The following is a 26300-nucleotide window of genomic DNA, read 5'->3' as shown; positions in this document are numbered from 1 at the left end:
AATATTTACACTTATCTTAAAACTAACAATATAGTTTGGTACACAAAAGGGGGAACAAATATTTATGAGAAAATTCGCATGTGTTTTAAGACTAGGGATACAATTCTATTTACAAGATGGGGGACAATAGTTTTAACAAAGAGGTAAAATTACAACTATCTTAAAACTAGGAATACAGAATACAAATTTGAACTTTTTTAGCGGAGACTTATGCTTGGTCAAGATATTCAGAGGGGGGCTGTAGAAGCAGTTGTATCAAGGACAGGGGAGAGAAAGCGTAGATGGTGACCGGGAGAGAAGAGCAAAACTTGCAACTTTCGCTCAAACGGGAGATCAGCGAAAGATTACCGCCTCAGTCTAGTAGGTCGGATTGGCGGATGGTATTCTTCGGACCCGCGGGGAATCCTTCAAAAGTCATCGGACCTTGAGTCGCTCTCGCTTCAGTTTCCGTAGTGGTAAGTGCGACGGCGGTTACATAGTTGCAGTCTGGAGCTGATCGGTCCCACAAGGCAAGAGAAAGCTTCTAAAACGAGAAATAAAAAGAGAGGGGCTAAATTGGGATATTTGTCGTTTTTATGAAAGTATAAATAAAGGACATATAGGGGAAATCACGATTTGCCAGTATATCTCGGACTGGGACATTGGGTGGTCTACCTCGGGCCCGAAGGGAATCCTTTAACTGAGACCTGGCGTCCAAGTACCCGGCGCATACCCAGACAACGTGCTCGATGTCGTGATAGCCCTCGTCACAAGCGCACAGACTACTCTCCGCAAGCCCAATACGCCGCAGATGCGCATCCAAGGTGTAGTGGTTGGACATAAGTCGGGACATTACACGAATAAAATCCCGACCCACATCCATCCCCCTGAACCAAGGCTTCGTTGATACCTTTGGGATAATGGAATGTAGCCATCGTCCAAGTTCACCATTGCTCCACGAGGTTTGCCAACTGTTGAGTGTCCTCTGACGACAAATACTAAAAAATTCGTTGAAGCAGATTGGTCTTTCGTATATGTCACCATTTAATGCGCCCACCTTTGCTAATGAGTCGGCCTTTTCATTGCCCGGGATAGAACAATGAGAGGGGACCCAAACAAAGGTAATTTGATAAGATTTTTCAGATAACGTACACAAGGACTCCCGTATCTTCCCCAGGAAATATGGGAATTGCTTTTTGGGCTTCATCGCACGAAGAGCCTCGATGGAGCTGAGGCTGTCCGAAATGATGAAGTAGTGATCTGTGGGCAGAGTGTCGATGATCCCAAGGGTGTACTGAATTGCAGCTAACTCTGCGACGTAAACTGAAGCGGGATCATTGAGCTTGAATGAAGCGGTGATAGTATTGTTGAAGATACCGAAGCCAGTGGACCCATCGAGATTTGATCCGTCAGTGTAGAACATTTTGTCACAGTCGACTTCTCGGAATTTATTATAAAATATATTGGGGATCACTTGCGGGCGTATATGGTCCGGGATTCCACGAATCTCTTCCTTCATGGATGTGTCGAAGAATACAGTAGAATCAGAAGTATCTAGGAAACGAACACGGCTGGGAGTATATGAAGAAGGATTAATGCTCTGTGCCATGTAGTCGAAGTACAAGGCCATAAATCGGGTTTGAGAATTAAGCTCGACGAGCCTCTCGAAGTTTTCAATCACCAACGGGTTCAGAATGTCGCATCGGATGAGCAATCGATATGAGAGTTCCCAAAATCGATTTTTTAGCGGAAGAACGCCCGCCAGCACTTCGAGACTCATCGTATGGGTCGAGTGCATGCAACCCAAGGCAACGCGCAAGCAACGATACTGGATTCTCTCCAGTTTGATGAAGTGTATGTTCGCAGCGGAGCGGAAACAGAAGCACCCGTACTCCATCACCGACAATATCGTTGTTTGGTATAACCTGATCAGGTCTCCTGGGTGAGCACCCCACCATGTTCCAGTTATTGTTCGGAGAAAATTGATCCTTTGTTGGCATTTCTGTTTCAGATACCTAATGTGACATCCCCAGGTACCTTTAGAGTCGAACCAGACCCCGAGATATTTAAATGTGAAAACCTGGTTGATCGTTGCACCCATTAATAGAAGCTGGAGCTGCGCCGGCTCACGCTTCCTAGAAAAAACAACCAACTCAGTTTTCTCCGTGGAGAACTCAATACCCAGCTGAAGAGCCCAAGCAGACAAATTGTCCAAGGTATTTTGTAATGGTCCTTGCAAGTCGGCAGCTTTGGGCCCTGTAACAGAGACCACGCCGTCGTCTGCAAGTTGCCTTAGCGTGCATGAATTGGCAAGACAATCGTCAATGTCATTCACGTAGAAATTGTAGAGCAGGGGACTTAGACATGAGCCCTGGGGAAGACCCATGTAGCTAAATCGCGATGTTGTTAAATCGCCATGCGAAAAGTGCATGTGCTTTTCAGACAACAGGTTTAGCAAAAAGTTATTTAAAATTGGCGAAAGACCATGCTGGTGCAGCTTCTCTGACAGAATGTTGATAGAAACTGAGTCAAAAGCCCCCTTAATATCCAAGAAGACTGATGCCATCTGCTCTTTGTTAGCATAGGCTATTTGGATTTCTGTAGAAAGCAACGCAAGGCAATCGTTCGTCCCTTTGCCTTTGCGGAAGCCAAATTGTGTATCTGACAGTAAGCCATTTGCTTCAACCCAATTGTCGAGGCGAAACAAGATCATTTTCTCGAACAACTTCCGAATACAGGACAGCATTGCAATCGGCCGATATGAGTTGTGGTCGGAGGCTGGTTTTCCTGGTTTTTGGATGGCGATGACCTTCACTTGCCTCCAGTCATGAGGGACAATGTTACCCTCAAGAAACTTGTTAAATAAATTCAACAAGCGCCTTTTTGCAGTGTCAGGTAGATTCTTCAGCAAGTTGAATTTGATTCTGTCTAACCCTGGGGCGTTATTGTTGCATGATAAGAGAGCAAGTGAAAACTCCACCATCGAAAACGGTGTTTCGTTCGCGGTATCGTGAGGAGACGCGGCGCGGTACGTTTTCTGTACCGGGACAGAGTCCGGACAGATCTTCTTGGCGAAAGCAAATATCCAACGGTTTGAATATTCCACGTTCTCGTTGGTACTATTACGGTTACGCATACGTCGAGCCGTACCCCAAAGAGTGCTCATCGCTGTTTCTCTCGTTAACCCGTCGACGAACCGGCGCCAATAACTACGTTTTTTGGCTTTCATTAGACTCTTCATTCGCCTTTCTAACGACGCGTACTGTAGATAGCTAGCGGGTAACCCGTCTTCCCGGAAGGCCTTATATGCAGTGGACTTTTCCGCGTACAGCTCTGAGCACTCTTTATCCCACCACAGGGTGGGAGACCGTCCATGGGTATTCGCGCTGGGTACTGGTTTAGTCTGAGCTTGATTCGCACTGTCGAGAATCAAGCCAGCCAAAAACCTGTACTCTTCCTCCGGAGGAAGTTCTTGAGTGGATTCGATTTTAACGGATATCGCGGTCGCGTAACGCTTCCAATCAATGTTCCGTGTGAGGTCATACGATACATTGATTGTTTCCGATGGTCTTGAACCGTTAGCAATTGAAATCACGATAGGCAAATGGTCGCTACCGTGGGGATCAGGGATCACCTTCCACATGCAATCTAACTGTAGCGAAGTCGAGCATAGAGATAAATCCAACGCGCTTGCGCGTGCTGGTGGTGTAGGAATCCGCGTCATTTCTCCCGTGTTTAAGATTGTCATGTTGAAATTATCGCAAAGATCTTGGATTAATGTTGATCTATTATCATCATGAAGGCAGCCCCATACCGTACCGTGCGAGTTAAAGTCTCCCAGAACTAGCCGCGGTGCCGGTAAGGATTCCGTGATATTACAAAGCGTTCGGTGCCCTATCGAGGCTCTAGGAGGAATGTAGATGGAAGCAATGCAAAGGTCTTTACCTTTGATTAAAACTTGACAAGCGACAATTTCAATGCCTGGTGTCGAAAGGAGGTTAATTCGGTTGAAAGAATAGCACTTTTTGATCCCCAAAAGTACTCCTCCATAGGGGTTTTCTCGATCCAGACGAATTATATTAAAGTCGTGGAAGTTGAGATTTATATCGGAAGTTAACCAAGTTTCACATAATGCGAAAGCATCACATTTTAAACTATTTAGTAAAAATTTAAAGGAATCGATTTTCGGGAGGATACTTCTGCTGTTCCACTGTAGAACAGTGATCGAATCGGTGACCTCGTTCGATGACTTAGCCATCGAAGGATACGATCGCTGCAAGGAGGGGCCATTTAGTAGTCAACTGCTTCAAAAATGTTTGCACTATAGGGAGAAAACGTATCAGAAGGCTTTTAAGAGGATCAGTAACATTGAAAGCTGTGAAAATTAAGTCCACTATGTCAGAAAATTTCATTAGTCCGCTACTGGACTGAGTATCTGTTTGAAAAAAGGGGACACTTGGGGTTTTTGGTGTCCCTGGAAGTGGTGGGTACTCCTTGTTAGAATTAATATTTCCAAGTCCTGGAGCAAATTGCTTCGGCTTTTGTGCATCACTTCCGTTGGATTTATTGATTGCGGTTGGCGCACTCTGAGTGGACGACACCTTGGCACCCTTACGAGGCAATGTAGGGGAGGCTGGATTTCTCCTCTTCCTGGATTCCCCTGGGTTAACCAATGATGTTCCCTCTTGTGGGTCGTCAGATTCTTGCTCAACGCCAGCCAAAAGAGCAAAGGAATTTTCGGAAGCGACAGATGGCGAAGCATTCTTTAGCATTTCTGCATAAGAGTGCCTCGAGCGATCCTTAAGGGAGCGCTTAATTTTATCCCCGCGCTGCTTGTACGCCGGGCATGACTTAAGAGCATGCGGAGGGCCCCCGCAGTAAATACACTTCTCAGTTTCTCCACCGCAAGCGTCATCCTCATGCTCTCCCTCGCATTTGCCGCACCGTTTTTTATTGCCACAATAAGTGGCTGTGTGGCCCAGTTGCTTGCAATTGCTGCAGTTCATTACCCGCGGTACAAATAGGCGAACAGGTAGGCGAACCTTATCCAGGAGGACATAGTTGGGAAGAGCAGATCCGGAGAAAGTCACCCGAATCGAGTCTGACGGAGAATAAGTTGTCTTATCATCTTCAGTTTTTGCGGAATACAATTGCTTGCATTCCAGAATTTTCACCTTTTGAAGTGAAGGGTCCTTAAAGCAGCCAACCCCGTACTTCAACAGGTCTTCGCACTTTAGACCCGGTTCGGCGACGACCCCATCGATCTCCACAACTCTACAAGGCACATACACTTTGAATTGCTTCGTAAAACGCTCGCTGCGAGCAATCTGGTTTGCCTGGTCGAGGTCATTTACTATAACGCGTATCTTATTAGCTCGAACACGTGTTATCTGAGCCACGGACGGGTAGTTGGCAGTCAGCTCCCGTGAGATTTCTAGAATATTGGGCGATTTCGTGTTGGGCCGGAAATACACCACCCAGGGTCCAGTCGAACTGGCTGGGTATGTTTTAATACGGGGAGGACTGGGGGAATCAGGGGAGGGAGTAATTTCGGGTTTATCCGGTATATCCATGGGAATATCATTCCCATCCAATGTTACTTCGCCCTCGGCCATTTAGGCACGAGGATAACACGTGGTGTAAACGAGAGATGAAACTTATATTCAGGGGAAAGGGCAGAAGTAGAGACCGATCGGGGAAAGGGAAATGAAAGAAAAAAAATACTTAGCTTATATAGCGGCGATTCCGGCTATTCTGGTATTCACTTCACCAGCCTGGGCACCGGCGAACAAAGACTGCCTCGAACAATGGTTGACCTTCACTGACAATTTATTCTTGTTCACTTTATGCACAGCACCAGAAAACGAACTGCTTCGATCGAGAGCTCGGAGAGTTATGAATTTAACGACATTGATTTTAGCGTCATAGTTCATCGTCAACGCACTTCGATGAGTGTAAGGCTATCAAAAAATTTTTCGTTTATTTCTTTTTTCGCCTTAAGAATGGTGCGCAGATATTTGCACGGAGCTTCGCGCGGAATTTCATACGGAATTTCACGCGGAATTACGTACGGAGTTTCGCACGGAAATTTTCGCGAATTTTCTTCTGGAATTCCGTGCGGAATTTCTCTTAAAAATAAATCGGTATATGGTTTTAGTTGGAAATTGATCAGTGAAACGATGCCTCGAAGACCGCGATACGATCTGACGCTAGCGTTGCGTTGCGTTGCGAAGCACGGTGCTATTCGTAGATTGCATACTAACGACTATCATGTCGCCTATAGGTAGTTCAACTCATCTTGCTTGTGAGATAAATGATCGGGAATGAACTTTGTCTCTTTTGAGTTCATAAACCCATAGCATGAGAATCATTATTGCCGGCCACGTCCATCTTCACTGATACTTAGGATATGGTAGGAAATGTTGATGTAATACCTACTTAAGGAAAGCCACCGACTCAGCGACGCTACCATAGGTATTACGGAATTGGATTGAAGGACAGGTATAGGTCTAGGATTTGACACAAGCTGGCAATGCGACCACGAAATTAGTATATTTTTATGCGGTGGGATAGTCAGTCTCTGAGTACACGTATATTAAAAAAGAGATATTTAGTTATGTGTTCCTTGTGTTTAAACTCTGGATGGCCGGCCATCGAGAGTGATTTGCTTTTACCTTAAACTACTGCAATTTGAACTCCAAACAGCCAGCTGTGGGATAGGGCATCGCAAATTTTTTTTTTTTTAAATTTTCAAAGGAACCCCCCCCCCCTCTCATATTGTGACAAATGTCAAAGTGAGCTCGGATGCCAAATCTCACATCATTTGAACAATTTTAGACTCCCACCCACTTCGCTTGAAATTTTTGAAATTGGTAATATGGGAAAATATGGAGGAAAAATATATTAAATGCTATAACTTTTGAAGTATCAATCAGAAAATTACAATTTATACCTTTTTAAAGTAAATAACCTAAATATTTGAAGGAAACTATTCCTGTTTCTAGAAAAATACGGAAAAGTTGGGGAATTGGGACATTTTGGCCCCAAAATCCCCTATTTTTATTAATTTTTCCGCTCCGTGATGCAAATCATACATATTTTGGAGTTTTTTCTAATGTGAAAAAATCTCAGAAATCGAACGGAACCTTTTTTATCTCTGTCCGAATACGGTAAGTTGGGGTTGTAGGGCCTTTTGTCATTAATATTAAATTTTATCATTTTCTCGTGCATATATCTCTATTATGCTTCAATCAATTCTCATAAAATGTACCTTGTTAAACGTGAAAAATCCTTAGGAACACAATGCAAATAGATTCGTTATCGGTGAAATTCAGAAACATCAAGAAAAAAAAGAGGCATAAATTGTAATTTTCTGATTGCTACTTCAAAAATTATAGCATTTAGTATATTTTTCCTCTATATTTTCCCATAGCACCAATTTCAAAAATTTCAAGCGAAGTGGGCGGGAGTCTAAAATTGTCCAAATGATCTGAAATTTGGCATCTAAGCTTACTTTGACATTTGTCACAATATGGGAGGGGAAGCTTTTGAGAATAACAAAAAAAATTTTTGCGATGCTCTACTGTGGGAGTATTGCTACAAATGTTAGCTAGCCCGATGATTTTTTTTTTTCGAATTTATCAAGTGTTAATTGCGAAGACTAACAAAGTGAAATTACTGCATGTGGACCTTCGCTGGAGTTTGAAGTGAAAAAGCTGCACCGCGTAGGTATTTTGGGATTGCCTATCTGTGGTGCGATTGCACGGGTGTGGAAGATTACTTTTCCTGAGGTTTCTAGGAAACGTTTTGTTATCGGCGTCTGTCGGAGATAAGAAGGTGGGCTATAGACGGACGATGAACTCGCATAACTGTACGGATTTGGAAACACTAGTTAGCAACGCTGAATAAGGATTACTTATGAGATTAAAAAATTATTTATGGTTCCTTAGCCAATGCGCCAGAAATTATTTTCCGTAAACGGAACTCTTTCTGAAGTGTTCGGAATTGATTATTCGTTTGTCTGAATCTGAAACGAGATTGGCCTACGGTCTCTGTCTGGAAGAGTAAAGAGTCAAGCGTTGAAAATGGGAATGAAGCAAAATAAATCTACTGCACGAATAAAGAAACGTACAGATGCTGCCTGAAGCGGACTTCGCGGGCAGATCAATTTAAGGACTAGAATTTTAGTTAGAGAAACAAAAAAAGCTGGTTTCGATGATGTGGTCATTGACTGTGATGTCATTTTTGCTTGAAACTGTAACTGGTACATGTTAGTTGTGCTTCTGAATCCGAGCCTCCCGAAACATTCATTTTTATGTGAATGTTGTAAACATTAGAGCGAGCCTAACGCGACCTAGTTTCGCTTCAGGGTTTTCAAGCAAAACAAGAAGGAAAAAAGCTAAGAAAAATTGGAAATATCTCACTTATCTACATTTGTGCCCTCTTGCTGGTGAAAATGTCCCGCATTTGATCCACAGTTTAGCTGGAAACGTCTGTCAGATAGCTGCTTCATATCCTTCGGGTTGTAGATCTTAAGTTGGTTGGTTTTCTTCTAGTGCAAGCCTTCTTTATTTCGCGCAACACTCTGCTAACTCGACATTTTATCCTTGAGCCGTGTACACTTAAGATTTTGATGTGTGAGAAAGCACTTTTAGGCACAGTTACAAGATAATCACGTCAAATTTCTGCTTTCGAAGAAATTTTCAGCTGCAAGAAAAAATGCTTCCGTTTTGTTCAAGGCCTACTGTTCCCGCCGACCAGCATCACCTCTTGAAAATCGATCGCGAAACGATCTGACGCTTGTGGAAAAAGTTAATAAGCAGAAACCGATTGATGGTGTGACGATTGATAAAATATTCATTTTTTCTAGCACCACTGCTGTTGGCTTTCGAATCATATGCAATGTTCTTTGGCATTCTCTTATTGAGTCCATATCAATGATCTGAGTTGTTTGGTCACTCAGGATAGCTTTTTGGAATTAAATGTTACTTTTTACATTTCTTACAAAAGAAATGTATAGGATTCGCTCAAACTTTGACAACTTTTTCCGAGGCCCGGAGGGCCGAGTCTCATATACAGGTATACCTCGATTTAACATACTCACGATTTAACATACCCTCGATTTAACATATTTCGATTTAACGTAATTTTTGCCTCGATTTAACATACATGCAAATTTTTTTCCATTATCAATGTTACTAAAACGAAATGTTAAGAATCAATTTCAATTTTATACTATGATCCGCTTCCAATGCTTAAAGAAACATAATTTATTTTCGTTTTTTCGCTAGATTATGTTTAAGATTCTGAGATACAAAAACATTCTTATTTTGATACCGCACAACAAAATGAATACACGAATATGTGGTTCAAGTTATTTCCTGATAATAGTTTTATGGGTTTTTATGTGTAAGATAGATAACTGGAAAGATATGGTTGATGGAATGTATAGGGCGGTGACGAATGGCGGACGGTGAGTCCCACTAATAGGCATTGGGGCTGTAGCGGTTATTACGAAACTGTTGGAAATTTGTAATGAAGTCATTACAGTTCCTCGATGGTGGAGTGATTAACGCACCCAACTATAGCTTGAAAGGACGTAAGCTCGATTCCTGCTTAAGATAATATCTTTTCTCAGGCTGTATTGAACAGGTGAATTTCTCAGTGCATGTGGACATTTTTCAAAAAAAACTTCGTTATGGATCGACTCCTCTTGCAAAAAAAAAATCCAAAACACGATAATGAGGAAGATTCAATGTAGGACTCCTGGTAAGCTCACGGTGTTTATTTATCAATACCGGTGCTGGTCATTACTTAATGTAAACAGAGGAAGCACACAAAAGCAATGTTAGTCCGACACTGATTGTGATTATATTCTTTTTATATTACTGCGTATTCTGTATATCTGTATATATCACTCTCAACAACTGCAACGGGTAGAGAACGGTCGTTAGTAAAGATTGGGATTCGAATAAACTGTACTGGCATTTGCGTACGATTCAAGATGATCGAAGACTCTGGATACATGGTCCCCAGGAGTACCATAATAAAGGTTCACGTTCAAATAGAAATCTAGGAGATGGTTCCAATAAATGAAAAAGGAGATAGATCTAATAAAATGAAAAGAAGATTTCCGTCTTTGTCGCCTTAACCAACGTGGGAGCAGGAAACAAGTGGATCAATTCTTGGCTTTAGCCATTACATGCTACGCGACTACTTTGGAGATCGATAATAGTGACATCAACATTCTAGCGAATTTCACCTCCATATACATAAGGATTAAACAAGAAATTTAAAATATTTTTTGTATTGTAATGAAAATGTATCTGTCGTGTACAAAATGATTTAATCAAACTTTTTCTTTAAGGAGAACTACAGCGCTACAATGGCTTGTTGTGGTTGTTTTTTCAGCAAGTAGAACTCCTGTGCTTACAAAACTTCGTGACTATTCGTTTACTCGGGAACTCAAGTAGTGTACTCTTTTTGAATTCTGCGATTATCTGACACACAGGTTTGTCTACCAAGATAAAGATGAGACAAAATAGAAACACAAATTTTCTTACTTACTAAAGTTAGGCATTGTGCTTTTCATGCACACAATGGTTAATCACTTTGTTGATGTTAGAAAGAATCTAGTGAAAAAAATTTAACTAGTACTGTACTGCTAATAACACTATTCTTATAAGTTATCCTGAACTCTGAGATAATTTTGCGACGAACTTTATGATATGAATATCTGTTAGAATTGGCGAATACTTGGCAAGGTTAAGAGAAATATGTTGTTTATGTTCAGAAGAGCAATCTAATTGTTTAATTGTGAATGTGGCTTCTATATCACTGTTAGGTGGATACAATCAGTAATATCCTCGTAAATATTTCGTATGATGAACAAAAAAAATAATTCTATTCGAAAACAAATATTTCTTTTGTGTTTCGATTTAACATAAAATTCGATTTAACATACATGATTGAATCGGAAAATGTATGTTAAATCGAGGTATACCTGTACCAATCGACTCAGCTCGACAAATTGAGACAATGTCTGTATGTGTGTGTTTGTGTATGTGTGTATGTATGTATGTACAAAATGTCATGTAATTATCTCAGCAATGGCTGAACCGATCTTAATGAAATTAGTTTCAAATGAAAGGCCTAACGTTGCCATTTGACACTATTATTTTTGATTTTCGATATGTTGTTTACTTTCGGAGATATGGGCGATTTTGTCAAAACACAGCAGGTTTTTTGCAAATAACTTTCAAACAATACAATACAGTCCCACAAACTGCACATAAATAGAAAGCTTGCAAAAATACCTTTCTAACAAGCTATAGATTGTCTAAATCCGTGCACGAGCGGCGGAGATATTAGACATTTTGTATTTTTAGTCCTCGCTTACCAATTTCCATCAATTAAAAATGAGATTGTTTCATACAGAGTATTGCTTTACTGGTGTTTTAGGGGCAGAACTAAACCGATTTTGAATATCGGGGTATGAAAACACATCTACGTGATTCAAGGAATTCGATGTTGAGAACATTTTGTGAATTACCTTTATAATAAATGAACTATTTCTCAAAAATCAATATATAAGTTCACTTCAAAGACAAAATGATGCGTTGATAAAGAAACAGTGAGTTCTAGTATTTATTCCTTGGATTAGGCATTGCGTTCAATCATGAGGTAAATGTTGGATGGTATATCAATACACAGATCAACAAGTAATTTACCTAGTAGTGAGATAAAAGATTTCTAATATACTTGTGGCGTCACCGAAAGCAACTGTATGTTTGAAGCCCAAAAATCTATCTTTTGCAAGATTTAGGTTATGCTGGTTATGGAGCAAAAATTACTACTTACATTATTTATGATAAGAATGTAAGAATCAATATATCATAATAATATACCTATAAAAATAATGTCACTGCATTAACCATCATTTGCCATTCCTCACACGCCCCCCCCCTCCATTTCTCTCTCTCTCTCTCTCTCTCTCTCTCTCTCTCTCTCTCTCTTTCTCTCTTTCTCTCTTTCTCTCTCTGTCTCTCTTCTATCGCATCTATCTTGCTATTTCTGTATGCATTTCTAAGTTGTGTGATAAGATCTTCTGCCAATCTGAAATATTTCTTAATTGTAATTGCGAAGGTTTGAGAAAACAAAACTATTTTTTGTCTGCTGCTATATCAACTCAACTTCAATTCAATTGTATTCAAAGCCTGTATCCACACTATAATTAAGGAAATTCATAGCTATATCAGAAAAATATTTGGCTTAACTGGGTAATATGAAAGTTTGACGATGGAAATTTTCAAAAGAGACATTCCACGTGCGATATTTAAACTATTCGTATCTCTATTGAATTTTGAATAAAATATATACTCAAAGACTGAAAGCTGAAGTCAGGATTTCGAAGACAAAATACATGAGAGGAAGAGGTTCTAGAGACGACAATGTGAACCTCCCACCCGAGTTCGGATTGACGGTGACGAAATCGAGATGGTCGACGAATTCATGTATTTGGGCTCACTGGTAACCGACGACAATGATAACAGCAGAGAAATTCAGAGACGGATCATAGCGGGAAATCGTGCCTACTTTGGACTCCAGAGGACGCTCCGGTCGAACAAAATTCGCCGCCGCACGAAGTTGATTATCTTCAAGACGCTGATTAGATCGGTGGTCCTCTACGGCCACGAGACCTGAACTATGCTCGTGGAGGACCAACGCGCCCTTGGAGTTTTCGAACGAAAAGTGTTGCGTACCATCTATGGTGGCGTGCAGATGGAAGACGGAACGTTGCGCAGGCGAATGAACCATGAGTTGCATCAGCTGCACATTCGTTGTATTGGTACGAACTTTCATGAAAAATAACGGATCAAAGACCAAAAATATCCACAAATTAGATCCAGGAAAAGAAGTCCCCAAAGTACCCACTCTCGATGGGGGATGCAACTACAATGTGTCTTCTAACTTATCGTCGTCCATATTTGGATATACTGAGTAGTTTGAACCATTTCTTTTTCACAATATTGGTCTGTATAGGACATATTTATCCATATTTCCTGCACGAGAATTCCGAACGAAACAATACAAACACGGCTTTTATGCAATCGACATAGCCTAGACATTTCACACTATTTACTTCAATGCAAATAAAAACTTTGAAATATCTACCTGTCTCATTCACGAATCGCATTCGCCCTCTGTCGTTCTCTGTTCAAGGGGCTTGAAAGCACATGTGACTTTGTCTCACTTTACTATATTCAATTGCGCGTTAAAATACTGGACCAGTAAATTCTGTTCTGCACATAAATCTTTTTTCGGGAATATGTGACCAAAAAGTAAACTTCGAATTCGTCAAGTAAAGAAGCATGAAAACAAAAAGAATAAAACCAAAAAAAGATGGAAGCCCTAGAAAGTCCATTGCATATTTATAAGCCTTTGCTCAGAAGATGGGATTTTCAAAAACATTTCAAAACTTTCTGATGCAATGGTTTTCAAATTCGTACAATCCGGTTTATTCATTTTCTTTATTCAAAAATGTTTTTGGCTTCAAATATATGACCATTTCATTTTAATTAATTATTTCATTCCGCATCTTTTTATTCGTTTTGTTCATCTGCGTTCATTTTACTTATTTTATTCGTTTCATTCTTTGGATTCACTCTGATCAGTTTATTCTTTTTGTGCATTTTACTCATATCATTCATTGTTTTCATTGTATGTATTTTATTATTTTTTTCCAGTTTATTCATTTTGTTCAGTTTCTTCATTTTAATAATCTGACTACTTTTTCAGTTTTAATCATTTCATCCAAATAGTTTATTTGATTTAATTTATTTCTTTATATTAATTTATAACCTTTTACTGTTGTTCAATTTTTCATTTTAATCAATGCATTTAATTCTGCTCATTTTCTTCTTTTTATTCATTTTATCACTCCAGCTCATTTTATTTATTTGATTCGTTTGTTTTATTTATGCATTTCATTTATTTTTTACTTTATTCATTTTGTTCATCCATTCTTTTTATTCATTTGATCCATTTCATTAATTTGATTCATTGTATTCACTGGATGAATTAAATCAATTTGATTCATTTAATTCGTTTGATTCATGTGATTCGTGTGATTCATGTGATTCATTTGATTCATATGATTCATTTGATTTATTTGATTCATTTGATTCATTTGATTCAATTGATTCATTTGATTCATTTGATTCATTTGATTCATTTGATTCATTTGATTCATTTGATTCATTTGATTCATTTGATTCATTTGATTCATTTGATTCATTTGATTCATTTGATTCATTTGATTCATTTGATTCATTTGATTCATTTGATTCATTTGATTCATTTGAGAAACGCTTTCAGAAATTTTGATATATTGTCAAAATTTTAATCGTATGCAGAGCGCATCTAAAATGAGCAAAATCTATAGTAATGTATTGAGCTCCTCTTATTCTGTTATTTTAGGCACTGAAACAAGTTGGAACGATAGCATAAAAAGTGAGGAAATTTTTGGTAGTGGCTTTAACGTATTCAGAGACGACCGAAATCTTTTAGTATCTCAAAAGAAGTCTGGTGGAGGAGTTCTTATAGGCGTTTCGGCTCAATTTAATTCTGAAATTCTTCCCACAGTGAAGTTTAAAGAATTTGAACATGTGTGGGTTAAAGCGAACATTTCAGGTGAAATACATGTTTTTGCCTCTGTATATTTCCCACCAGAGCATGCTAATATATCATCGTATGAAGCCTTTTTCAAAATTGCTGAACAAATTTTATTTGAACTTCCGGTCGAGGTCAAAGTTCACATTTACGGAGACTTTAACCAGCGCAATGCCGATTTTATTCCGGATTCTGAAAATGAAAATATTCTAATCCCAGTCGTAGGAGAAAACGAAACATTGAATTTCATCTTTGACAAAACTGCTAGCATAGGATTAAATCAAATTAATCATGTAAAAAATCAACAGAATTGCTATCTTGACCTTTTATTTACAAACACTCAGGATGATTTCTGTGTATCTGAATCTTTGGCTCCTTTGTGGAAAAATGAAGCTTTTCATACTGCTATTGAATTTTCTTTGTTCATCCATAAAAATCAAGAACCCAACGTCTATGACTTTGAGGAAGTCTTTGAATACCATAAAGCTAATTATGACAATATCAGACGGAAGGTAGGTAATGTCGACTGGCAAAATACTCTTAGGAATGAAGCGAATATTGAAACCGCCCTGGACGTATTTTACAAAATAATTTTCGAAATTATTCATGAAGAGGTGCCCATTAAGAAGAAAAGACGACACGGTAGCTCGAAGCATCCTATTTGGTACAATAGGCAAATTAAAAATCTGAAAAATAGGAAACAAAAAGCCCACAAGCTATACAAGAAAAATCAAAATAACGAGCACTTGGTACAATATCTCGACATTTGCGATAAACTAAATATTGCCATAGATTCTGCACTTGCGGATTACAACTCCAAAACTGAACAGCAGATTAAATCCAGTCCAAAGAATTTTTTTAACTACGTCAAAACTAAATTAAAATCAGATAATTTCCCATCAACAATGCACTTGGATGACAACGTACATAATAGCCCGAAAGAAATCTGCAACCTATTTGCAACATTCTTCCAAGAAATATATACAACTTTTTCTGAACAAGACCGCGATCGCGATTATTTTGCTTTTCTTCCAGATTTTCCTATGGATATTGGCGTCAGTCATGTCATAGTGGAGGACATTTTCAATGCTCTAAACCATTTGGATTCATCAAAAGGTGCTGGCCCTGATGGAATTCCACCATTATTTATGAAAAACCTAGCAACCGAGCTTACAACTCCATTGTTCTGGCTCTTTAATATGTCTTTACAATCTGGAGAGTTTCCCAAAACATGGAAGAGTTCTTTCTTAGTACCTATATATAAATCTGGGAAAAAATCTGACGTTCGCAATTATCGTGGAATAGCCATAATCTCCAGCATTCCGAAACTTTTTGAATCAATCATTAACGAAAAAATATTTCTTCAAATAAAAAACAGAATTACTAACCTCCAACATGGCTTCTTCAAAGGTCGTTCGACCTCAACAAATTTACTAGAATTTATTAACTATTCACTGATTGCAATGGACAATGGAAACTACGTGGAAGCACTTTACACAGACTTTAGTAAAGCATTTGATCGAATCGACATCCCAATGTTACTTTATAAATTAAAAAAGATGGGAATTGAGCCTAAGCTGCGTACGTGGTTAGAATCATATCTATCCAACCGCCAGCAAATAATCAAATTCAAAGGAAAGCAATCTAATCCAATTGAAGTCACCTCAGGAGTTCCACAAGGCTCTCATTTAGGACCTCTATTGTTTATTTTATATGTGAACGATATTTCCTTCCTTCTCAAAAAACTGAAAGTACTAATCTATGCCGATGACATGAAACTTTACTTGGAGATAAGAAATGCCGAGGATATTGATACATTCCAAAACGAAATTCTAGTTTTCCACACGTGGTGTCAAAAAAGCCTCCTACAGCTAAACGTGAAAAAATGCAATTCAATCACTTTTAGTCGAAAACGACAAACATCGAATGTTGTGATTACCTTAGGAAGACAGACTGTAGCAAAATGTGAAAGAATTAGGGATTTAGGCGTTATATTAGATTCCAAGTTAAATTTTATTGATCATTATAACACAATTATTCACAAAGCTAACAACATGCTCAGTTTTATAAAACGCTTTAGTTATCATTTTGTAGATCCGTATACAATCAAAACATTATATATTGCTTATGTTAGGTCGATATTGGAATATTGCAGCATCGTTTGGTGCCCTTTTTCAAGCACACATGAAGAAAGAATAGAATCTGTACAAAAACAATTCATATTATTTGCCCTTCGTAAACTAGGTTGGATAGCATTTCCTTTGCCATCTTATGAAGCACGCTGCATGCTTATCAATATACAAACATTGAAGGAACGTCGTGAATTTGCAATGCTTTCGTTCATTAATAATATCGTCTCGCATCGTATTGATTCAGCCGAAATTTTATCCAAATTGAACTTTTATGCACCTTCTCGACAGCTACGAAACCGAAGCATATTCTCAATAACTCCATATCGCACAAATTATGCAAAATATGGCCCTATAAATCGAATGATGGCTGTTTATAACCGCTATTGCGAATCAATTGATTTTACAATGTCCAAACTAAAACTCACACAATATTTTATACATAAAAGAAATTCTAACGCATAAGAAAATGATTCTGTAAAAGCTGAAATTGTTTTATTTATAATAAAATTACGTATATATATATTTTAGTAAATAAGAAAAATGTAAACATTACTGTAACTATACCAGTCTACATCGATTGACGAAATAAATAAAATAAATAAAATAAAATAAATAAATAAATATCTGTTTCATTTTATTCGTATCTTTAATTTTATGCATTTCATGTTCAGTCATTCGTTTTATTTCATTCAATTTGTTAGTATGAGTCAATTTATTCTATTAATCTTATAACTATTTCTAAATATAATCTTAATTTTCATGTAATAACCTAATCTAATTTGATTCGTGTATTTGGATCAAAATTATAATGATTTCCATTAATTTTTCTACTCATTTTATGAATTTAAAAACCTATTGTTTCATTTTTTGCTTTACTTTTTTATTTCGGTAGTTTTGTTGATTTCTATAATTTATTCAGTTTATTCGAGATTTTATTCGTGCAAGACTAGAAACTGTTTTCATCCCACCTCTAATTGGGTGCCTACTTCTCGTGAGTTCTGCAAACTAATCCAATAGTGAAATGTGTAAGAAATGTCTCATCTCACTGCTAGGTGGATTAAATCGGTTTTTTTTATTCAAATCGTTTATTTGATAAGGCACGTTGCGTTAGCTTATATATCAAGGGGATAATATTATTTTCGTAAGATTAGGAGGGTCATTTAGTTTTTGTGGCAATATGGTTTGACATTTTTATCAGTGAGATTATCGGAGCAAATAATGTTTAACTAAGGGGGACAATTTTTTACGACTATCTTAAAAGTAGGAGTAACTAGAGGGCATGATTGAATTTTGTAAAGATTCCTAATTATAGTTATTTTTGTGGGTAGTAGAGTTGGGCATTTTCAACGAGATTATATAATATAATAGTTAAAACAAGACAAGAAGAGCTAAATGCTTCGTGATGATATTGGGGGGGGGGGGGGGGTAGGGGTGTTACATCTGGGTATAAGAGTCAGGGGAGGGAGGGTAGACAAAGATGGCAGGGAGAGAACATTATTTCAGTTTCAGGCATCGTGAGATCAACGGATGGATTACAAACTCGGGTGGCCTTTATCAGGGGAATCATATACTGGGACGCCGGGTGGTCCTCCTCAAGATGGCAGGGGTTTGTCCAGACAATTTCGTAGTACGGCTCAGATGTGGATCGGCTACATTTCGAGTTAAGCGTGTTATGTTCGTGCCGTAGGTCCCGATTCGATACAGATGCTTTGATACAGGTGGAAGAGAGTTCTGAGAATGATAAGGAAAATAAGAAGGGGTAGTTAGACTTGTATGTTGATGGTTTTGAGGAACGTGTATATAAGGGACATATAGAGGACATCGCGGCTTGCCAGCACATCTCGAACCGGGACGTTGGTTGGTCTTCCTCGGGCCCGCAGGGTATCCATTAGCCGAGACCTGGCGGAACTGTACTCGGTGCACGCCCAGACAATGTGCTCGATGTCGTGATAGCCGTCGCCGCAAGCGCAGATACCACTATCGACGAGCCCAATACGCCGGAGGTCTGCATCCAGCGTGTAATGGTTTGCCATGAGTCGGGACATCACACGAATGAAGTCACGACCCACATCCATCCTCTTGAACCAAGGTTTCTTCGTTACCTTAGGGATTATCGAATGTAGCCACCTTCCCAACTCCCCCCTGCTCCACGAAGTTTGCCAACTTTCGAGGGTTCTCTGATGAATAATACTGAAAAATTCGCTGAAGCAAATTGGTCTTTCGTAAACGTCTCCTTCTAAGGCACCCACCTTAGCTAAGGAGTCTGCCTTCTCATTGCCCGGAATGGAGCAATGAGAAGGGACCCATACCAAGGTAATCTGGAAAGAGTTGTCAGATACAGCACTCAGTAGCTCCCGTATTTTCCTCAAAAAATACGAGGAGTGCTTTCCATGTTTCATCGAGCGAATAGCGTCAATGGAACTGAGGCTATCCGAAACGATGAAGTAATGGCCTGCGGGTAATGTTTCAATGACTCCAAGGGTATACTGAATGGCAGCTAGTTCTGCGGCGTAAACTGAAGCAGGGTCACTGAGTTTGTAGGAGGCGGTGAAATTTTGATTGAAAATACCGAAGCCAGTGGACCCTTCGAGGTTTGATCCGTCAGTATAAAACATCTTAGAACAGTCGACTTCTCGGAATTTATTATAAAAAATGTTTGGAACCACTTGTGGGAGTATGTGGTCCGGAACTCCACTAATCTCGTCTTTCATGGATGTGTCGAAGAAAACAGTAGATTCAGGAGTATTTATGAAATGCACACGGTTGGGATTGTAAGAAGAAGGGTTAATATTCTGCGCCATGTAGTCAAAGTACAGGGACATGAAACGGGTCTGAGAATTGAGCTCAACAAGCCTTTCGAAATTTTCAATCACGACCGGGTTCAAGATATCGCATCAAATGAGCAATCGATATGAGAGTTCCCAAAATCGATTTTTCAGCGGGAGAACGCCCGACAGCACTTCGAGACTCATCGTATGGGTCGACTGCATGCACCCTAAGGCGATACGCAAACATCCCCAAGCATCCCCAAGTACCTTTCGAGTCGAACCAGACCCCTAGATATTTTACTGTGAAGACCTAAGCGATAGTTTGACCCATTAATAGAAGCTGTAGTTGTGCTGGTTCACGCTTCCTTGAAAATACAACTAGCTCAGTTTTCTCCGTGGAGAATTCGATACCCAGCTTAATAGCCCAAGCAGACAAATTGTCCAAGGTATTCTGTAATGGTCCTTGTAGATCGACAGCTTTGGGTCCCGTAACAGACACCACGCCATCGTCTGCAAGTTGCCTTAACGTGCAGGAATTGTCAAGACATTCATCAATGTCGTTGACATAGAAATTGTATAAAAGGAGGCTTGGAAATGAGCCCTGGGGAAGGCCCATGTAGCTAAATCGTGATGTCGATAAATCATCATGCGAAAATGCACGTGCTTTTCCGACAACAAGTTCAGTAAAAAGTTGTTTAAAGTCGCTGAAAGACCATGCTGGTGCAGCTTTTCTGAAAGAATGTTGATCGAAACTGAATCAAAAGCCCCCTTAATATCTAGGAACACTGATGCCATCTGCCCTTTGCTGGCATAGGCCATTTGAATTTCGGTTGAGAGCAACGCAAGACAATCGTTCGTCCCTTTGCCTTTGCGAAAGCCAAATTGTGTATCTGACAGTAAGCCATTTGCTTCGACCCAATTGTCGAGGCGGGATAGGATCATTTTCTCGAACAACTTCCGGATACAGGATAGCATTGCGATCGGACGGTACGAATTGTGGTCGGAGGCTGGTTTTCCTGGTTTTTGGATGGCGATGACCTTCACTTGTCTCCAATCGAGTGGGACAATGTTAGCCTCGAGCAACTTATTAAATAAGTTCAACAAGCGTCTCATGGCAGAGTCAGGCAGATTCTTCAACAAGTTGAATTTGATTCTGTCTGGCCCCGGAGCTTTATTGTTACACGACAAGAGAGCAAGTGAGAACTCCACCATCGAAAAAGGTGTTTCGTTCGCGCTATCGTGAGGAGACGCGGCGCGGTAAATCTTCTGTGCCGGGGCGGAATCCGGACAAACCTTCTTGGCGAAATCGAATATCCAACGGTTTGAATATTCTGCACTCTCGTTAGTACTGTTTCGGTTTCGCAAACGCCGGGCCGTGCCCCAAAGAGTGCTCATCGATGTTTCTCTCGTTAGTCCGTCAACGAACCGGCGCCAGTAACTACGTTTCTTGGCTTTCATCAAACTCTTCATTCGCGTTTCTAACGTCGCATATTGTCGATAGCTAGCGGGTAACCCGTCGTCCCGGAAGGTCTTATACGCGGCGGCCTTCTCCGCGTACACGTCTGAGCACTCTTTGTCCCACCACGGATTAGGAGAGCGTTTTTGTATGTTCGCGCCGGGTACTGGCTTAGTCTGAGCTTGATTCGCGCTGTCGAGAATCAAGCCAGCCAAAAAGCTGTACTCTTCCTCCGGAGGAAGTTCTTGGGTAGATTCGATGTTGTCGGATATCGCGGCAGCATAGCTCTTCCAATCGATATTTCGTGTGAGGTCATACGAAATATTGATTGATTTCAATGGCCTTGAACCGTTATTGGTTGAGACTACAATCGGCAGATGGTCGCTGCCGTGGGGATCAGGAATTACCTTCCACGTGCAATTTAACCGCAGCGATGTTGAGCAAAGGGACAAGTCTAAGGCGCTCGGGCACGCTGGAGGAGCAGGAATCCGTGTCATTTCACCCGTGTTTAAAATTGTCCAATTGAAGTTATCGCAAAGATTAAGGAAGACCGGTTATCATCATAGAGGCAACCCCATGCTGTACCGTGAGAGTTAAAGTCTCCTAAAACTAGTCGCGGTGCTGGCAGGGATTCTAAGATGTCTTGTAGCCGTCGGTGCCCAACCGCGGTGTTGGGGGGAATATATATGGAAGCTATGCAAAGGTTTTTGCCTTTGATTGTTACTTGACAAGCGACAACTTCAATTATCGAGGGAAGGTTAATTCTGTAGAAGGAATAGCGCTTTTTGATCCCCAAAAGCACTCCTCCATAGGGGGTGTCTCGATCCAGGCGAATAATATTAAAGTCGTGGAAGTTGAGATCTATGTCGGAAGTTAACCAAGTTTCACATAATGCAAATGCATCGCAACTCAAATTATTTATTAAAATTTTGAAGGAATCGATTTTCGGGATGATACTTCTGCAATTCCACTGTAGAACAGTGATCAAATCCGTGACCTCGTTCGATGAGTTAGCCATCGAAGGATACAATCGCTGAAAGGAGGGGCCATTTAGCAGTCAACTGCTTCAAAAATGTTCTTACTGTAGGGAGAAAAGCTAACATAAGACTTTTAATAGGATCAGTAATATTGAAAGTTTTTATTATCCAGTCCACTATGTCCGAGAGTTTTATAATTCCAGTGCTGTGATTACTCTCGAACTGAAACAAAGGAACACTTGGGATTTTTGATGTTCCTGGAAGTGCTGGGAACTCCTTCTCTGAGCTTAATCCTCCGAGACCAGGAGCTAATTGCTTCGGTTTGGTTGCAACACTTCCAATAGATGTCACTTTCGGAGCCCCGTCAAGGGACACCTTCTGGCCTTTACAAGAAACTTTACGAGAGGAAATGTTCCTCCTCTTCCTATAAATTCTAGGCACCCTAGTAGATGTTCCCTCTTGTGGGTTACCAGCCTCGCCCTCGTCAGGAGGCAAGTGAGTATAGATGTTTGCTGAGGATGGTGGCGTAGCATTCTTTAACATTTCTGCGAAAGAATGTTTGGATCGTCCCGCAAGGGAACGTTTCAGTTTATCTCCGCGTAGTTTGTACGCGGGACATGCCAAGATATCATGCAGACTCTCCGCGCAGTAAGGACACTTTTCGGCTTGCTTACTGCACGAATCATCTAAATGATTCTCCCCGCATTTTCCACAGCGGGCCTTATTACTACAATGGGTGGCTGTGTGATCCAGTTGTTTACACTTTGTGCAATTCATGACCCGCGGCACAAACAGACGCACAGGCAGACGAACCTTGTGCAAGAGGACGAAATTTGGCAAAGTGGTACCAGCGAAGGTCACCCGATAAGAGTTTGATTGGGGGTACATTTTTGAACCATCCCCCGCAACTACTACTGAGTGCAAACGTTTGCACTCAAGTATTTTGACTGGCTGAAGTAAGCGGTCTCTGAAACGGCCAACCCCGTACTTCAGCAGATCCTCGCACGTCAAACTCTCATCGGTTACGACGCCTTCGGATTGTACTTTTATAGCTGGAATATACACGTTATAATCCCGCGTAAAGTGCTCACAGCAAGCAATATCGTTTGCCTGCTTTGAGTTGGCTAGCAACACCCTTACCTTGTCCGAGCGGACCTTTGAAATTTCGGTCACAGCTGAGAACCGTTCCGTCAGGTCTCTAAAAATCTGAAGAAGATTCAGTGATTTAGTCTTGGGCCGAAAGAAGACCACAAATGGACCAGTTGAGAGTTCTGGATAGCATTTGGGCCGGGGGGGAGCCTTAGAAGTTGCACCCGATTCAACTTCCATTTGACCGTCCGGAGAGGGAACCATAGAAAACGTCAACGCACGGGGTCAGCGCCCGCGCAGACGGAAGAAAGCAATAAATGTGTTACAAAAGACAAAAACCACTTAGCTTTAAACTGGTGTCCAACGACGAACCGATCCAGCTTATACAGCTGGCTATTGTTTAATCCTCACACGCGAACAAAAGACTGAGAACCGAACCGAACTGCCAAAATAACCTTGAATGCGGATTAACACTATTCTTTATCGCCTCACACAGCACTACGGACTAGAAAAAAAAACCTCTGTCGCGATGGAGAGCTCGAAAACGAATGAAATGTTACTTCTTTTGTCCACAATAAGAGAAAGCTTAAAATTTTGTATATAATTCGACCGTCAGCAGCAGTGATGCTATGAAAATTGATTTTTTTATCAGTCGTCAAAGCATCATTCGGTTTCTGTTTAATAACTTCTTGCACAAGCGTGAGATTGTTTCACGGTCTTCGAGATATTCTTTCACTGTTTAATTTCCTACTAAAATTACACATCGATCTATTTTGTGAAAATCAATTCTCCCATACGAATTTTCATGAAATTTTTGAACCATGGGCGCAAAAATATGGTTTCGCCAATCGTGCTAAGAATTTGCACGATTGTTTTGGGACCCAAATGTAACCCAAAAATTTGCTCGGAGTAATTTTTTTGTTCATATAACCGTGTCCCACTTATTGTATATCCTTTCTATATGAGAAAGACAAAAGCTGATGATTTGAAAAGCGGTTGTTCGGGCATAACCTTAAAATATACTAACAAAATTTAACATCCAAGCAAGCATGAACGTTTGCTGTCGTTTTGCTTATGTTTATGACATTTGACGTACAAATGTAAATCCAATTTTTCCTCAAATTGTCTGCATTTGCATATCATATTGGATGCATGTCATTAGGAAATGAAAAAAAAAGATTTCTAGAGAGAGACGTGGGGTGTCAGTTTTACCCACAGTGTCTCACAGTGATCCCCCTAATTTGTACATTTGGAGTAATTTGTCTCAGCGTAAAATTTTCGAAAATGTAGTCAATTTTAAGATGTTTCAAATCTTGTTTCATCAAATAAAATTATTTTGTTTTATTACGACCTTCTGATTAGCTATTCGCATTTCTTCATCATGAACACAAAAACATTTCCTGTAATAGCACTAAGTTCGGAAATTAACTTTTCCGTGCAATTATGTTTTCTTCGAAATTTCTCCACAATATTGAGAATTGTCTGACAAGCCTTCATGGTGCGGAAATAGTCAAGATATTCAAATGCAATTTGCTTATTCCATTCATCCCCATTCGCTGTGACATAGCCGGGACAGCACTGGGGTATTTCATCTGTCGTCACCTCAGGGGAGATTATATGCGGATATTTCGCTGGCAGCATGCTCTCCCAGCTTTATCGGAGCGGCTGCCACGAATAATACATCCCTTACTGTTAACTTTCTGATTGATAAACGATGCTTAGGAATGCTCGTTGGGGGGGAAAAAAGTTTAAAACTGGCAAACCAGACGTTTGATGTTGATGAATGGTGCTTCCGGTGTGTGCGCTTTTGCTTTTTTATTTAGCAATACTCGCTAGGCGCAAATAGGTGCTGATAACCAAATTGCAACGTCCATCAAGTTAGATGAAATATGTTTTTAATCAGCATCTCGTTTTCTCACTCGGCAGTGAAATAGTATTTCAATGGGAAAAGTTTTCGGAAAGTTTGGGGCTTGATTGTGGTTAATTTCAATATGACCACAAATTATACACTACCTTGCGGTTTGATTGTTACGAGTCACATGTGTTTATTCACTCAGTCAGCCTCATTTTCGTACAACTCGGGTGTTCCTCAAAGAAGTAATTTGGGTCCACTGTTATTCATACTTTTTATTTGGATTCTGCTCTCGTTTTTCGATCTCATTACGACTTCATCATTCACAAGGCAACCCACCAGATGGGATTGATGTTTAAAATTTCGAATGAATTTAACATTTTGCTGATTTTCAGCGAAATATTTCCAGAGTCTGAGTAATAAAATGTCCTTTTTAGTGTGATCAGCAAAGAATTATTTGCTAAGTGATTGACTATGCTATGCGAAAATTTGGTTGAAAAAATAAATACGCTGCCTTTAACTCAGGACTTACGATGACGATTAGGGAACTCAAGATTTTACAGCATGTTTTGAAGCATACTGGACTGAAACTTGAAGCTCGACTTCCAATCAGCACGTGATTCTACTCTGGAAGCTACTACAGGGTAGCAACTAAAAAACCAATTAAAATTGATGAGGTGAGTAAATCCTTTTCCATGTTTTCTCACTGTTCATTCAGCACTCTCGGCGACGTAAATCTTCCCCCGAGACATTCTTAAAAGAACACTCGCACACTCACACATTCACGGTAAGCTAGACCAACGTCTTAAAAGCTCCAGCCGGCAGGACCAGCACGTTCGAAGCGTAAAACTTGCAACATCCTGCTGATGGTTTGGGCTCGGCACAGTCGCAGGTTACACGATTCTAGCATACTCACGCCTGGCTGGAAACAAATTTTTGGTCAGTTGTCCACAATATTGACGAAATATGATGGTAAAGTGTTCTTTCGAAAACCCGTTGAAAATGGTTTTCGAAGCTAATGCAGTGGAGAGGTGAGCAGTAAGGAAGGTGGATCGAACAAATTAAAAATAACCCGTACAGGCTTCACGACCTGAGAGGATAGGACGAAAGTTATGTACCGAGTGAACTGGAGATGACCGCTTCAGACGATGAAAGAAAATTACGACTATAGGCGTAATAGTTTGCATAGAGATGCATTTACTCCAACGGGATTTATAAATGGTTACAACATGTCCAACATTAAAATAATAAAAAATAATTGATTTAAACAAAATTAGTCTTGTCACCAGGGTGGCCAGACATACCGATTTATCGGTAGTCCTACCGATTTTGGTCTTCCCTACCGATTCACAGAAGACCAAGGCAAAACTACCGATA

At 40.0% G+C, this 26300-nt stretch overlaps 1 protein-coding gene across 5 annotated transcripts in view; it reads left to right on the top strand.

The window, feature by feature from the left end:
- LOC131681821 (uncharacterized) overlaps positions 1-26300 on the top strand; it is a 576008-nt gene that overhangs the window by 292978 nt on the left and 256730 nt on the right. The gene's annotated exons all lie outside the window — the stretch shown is intronic.

Source organism: Topomyia yanbarensis, chromosome 2 (assembly GCF_030247195.1).
Source record: "Topomyia yanbarensis strain Yona2022 chromosome 2, ASM3024719v1, whole genome shotgun sequence".
Taxonomy (NCBI): Eukaryota; Metazoa; Arthropoda; class Insecta; order Diptera; family Culicidae; genus Topomyia; species Topomyia yanbarensis.
Note: the sequence above shows the minus strand (reverse complement) of the source record. Positions and strands in the feature narration are given on the sequence as shown.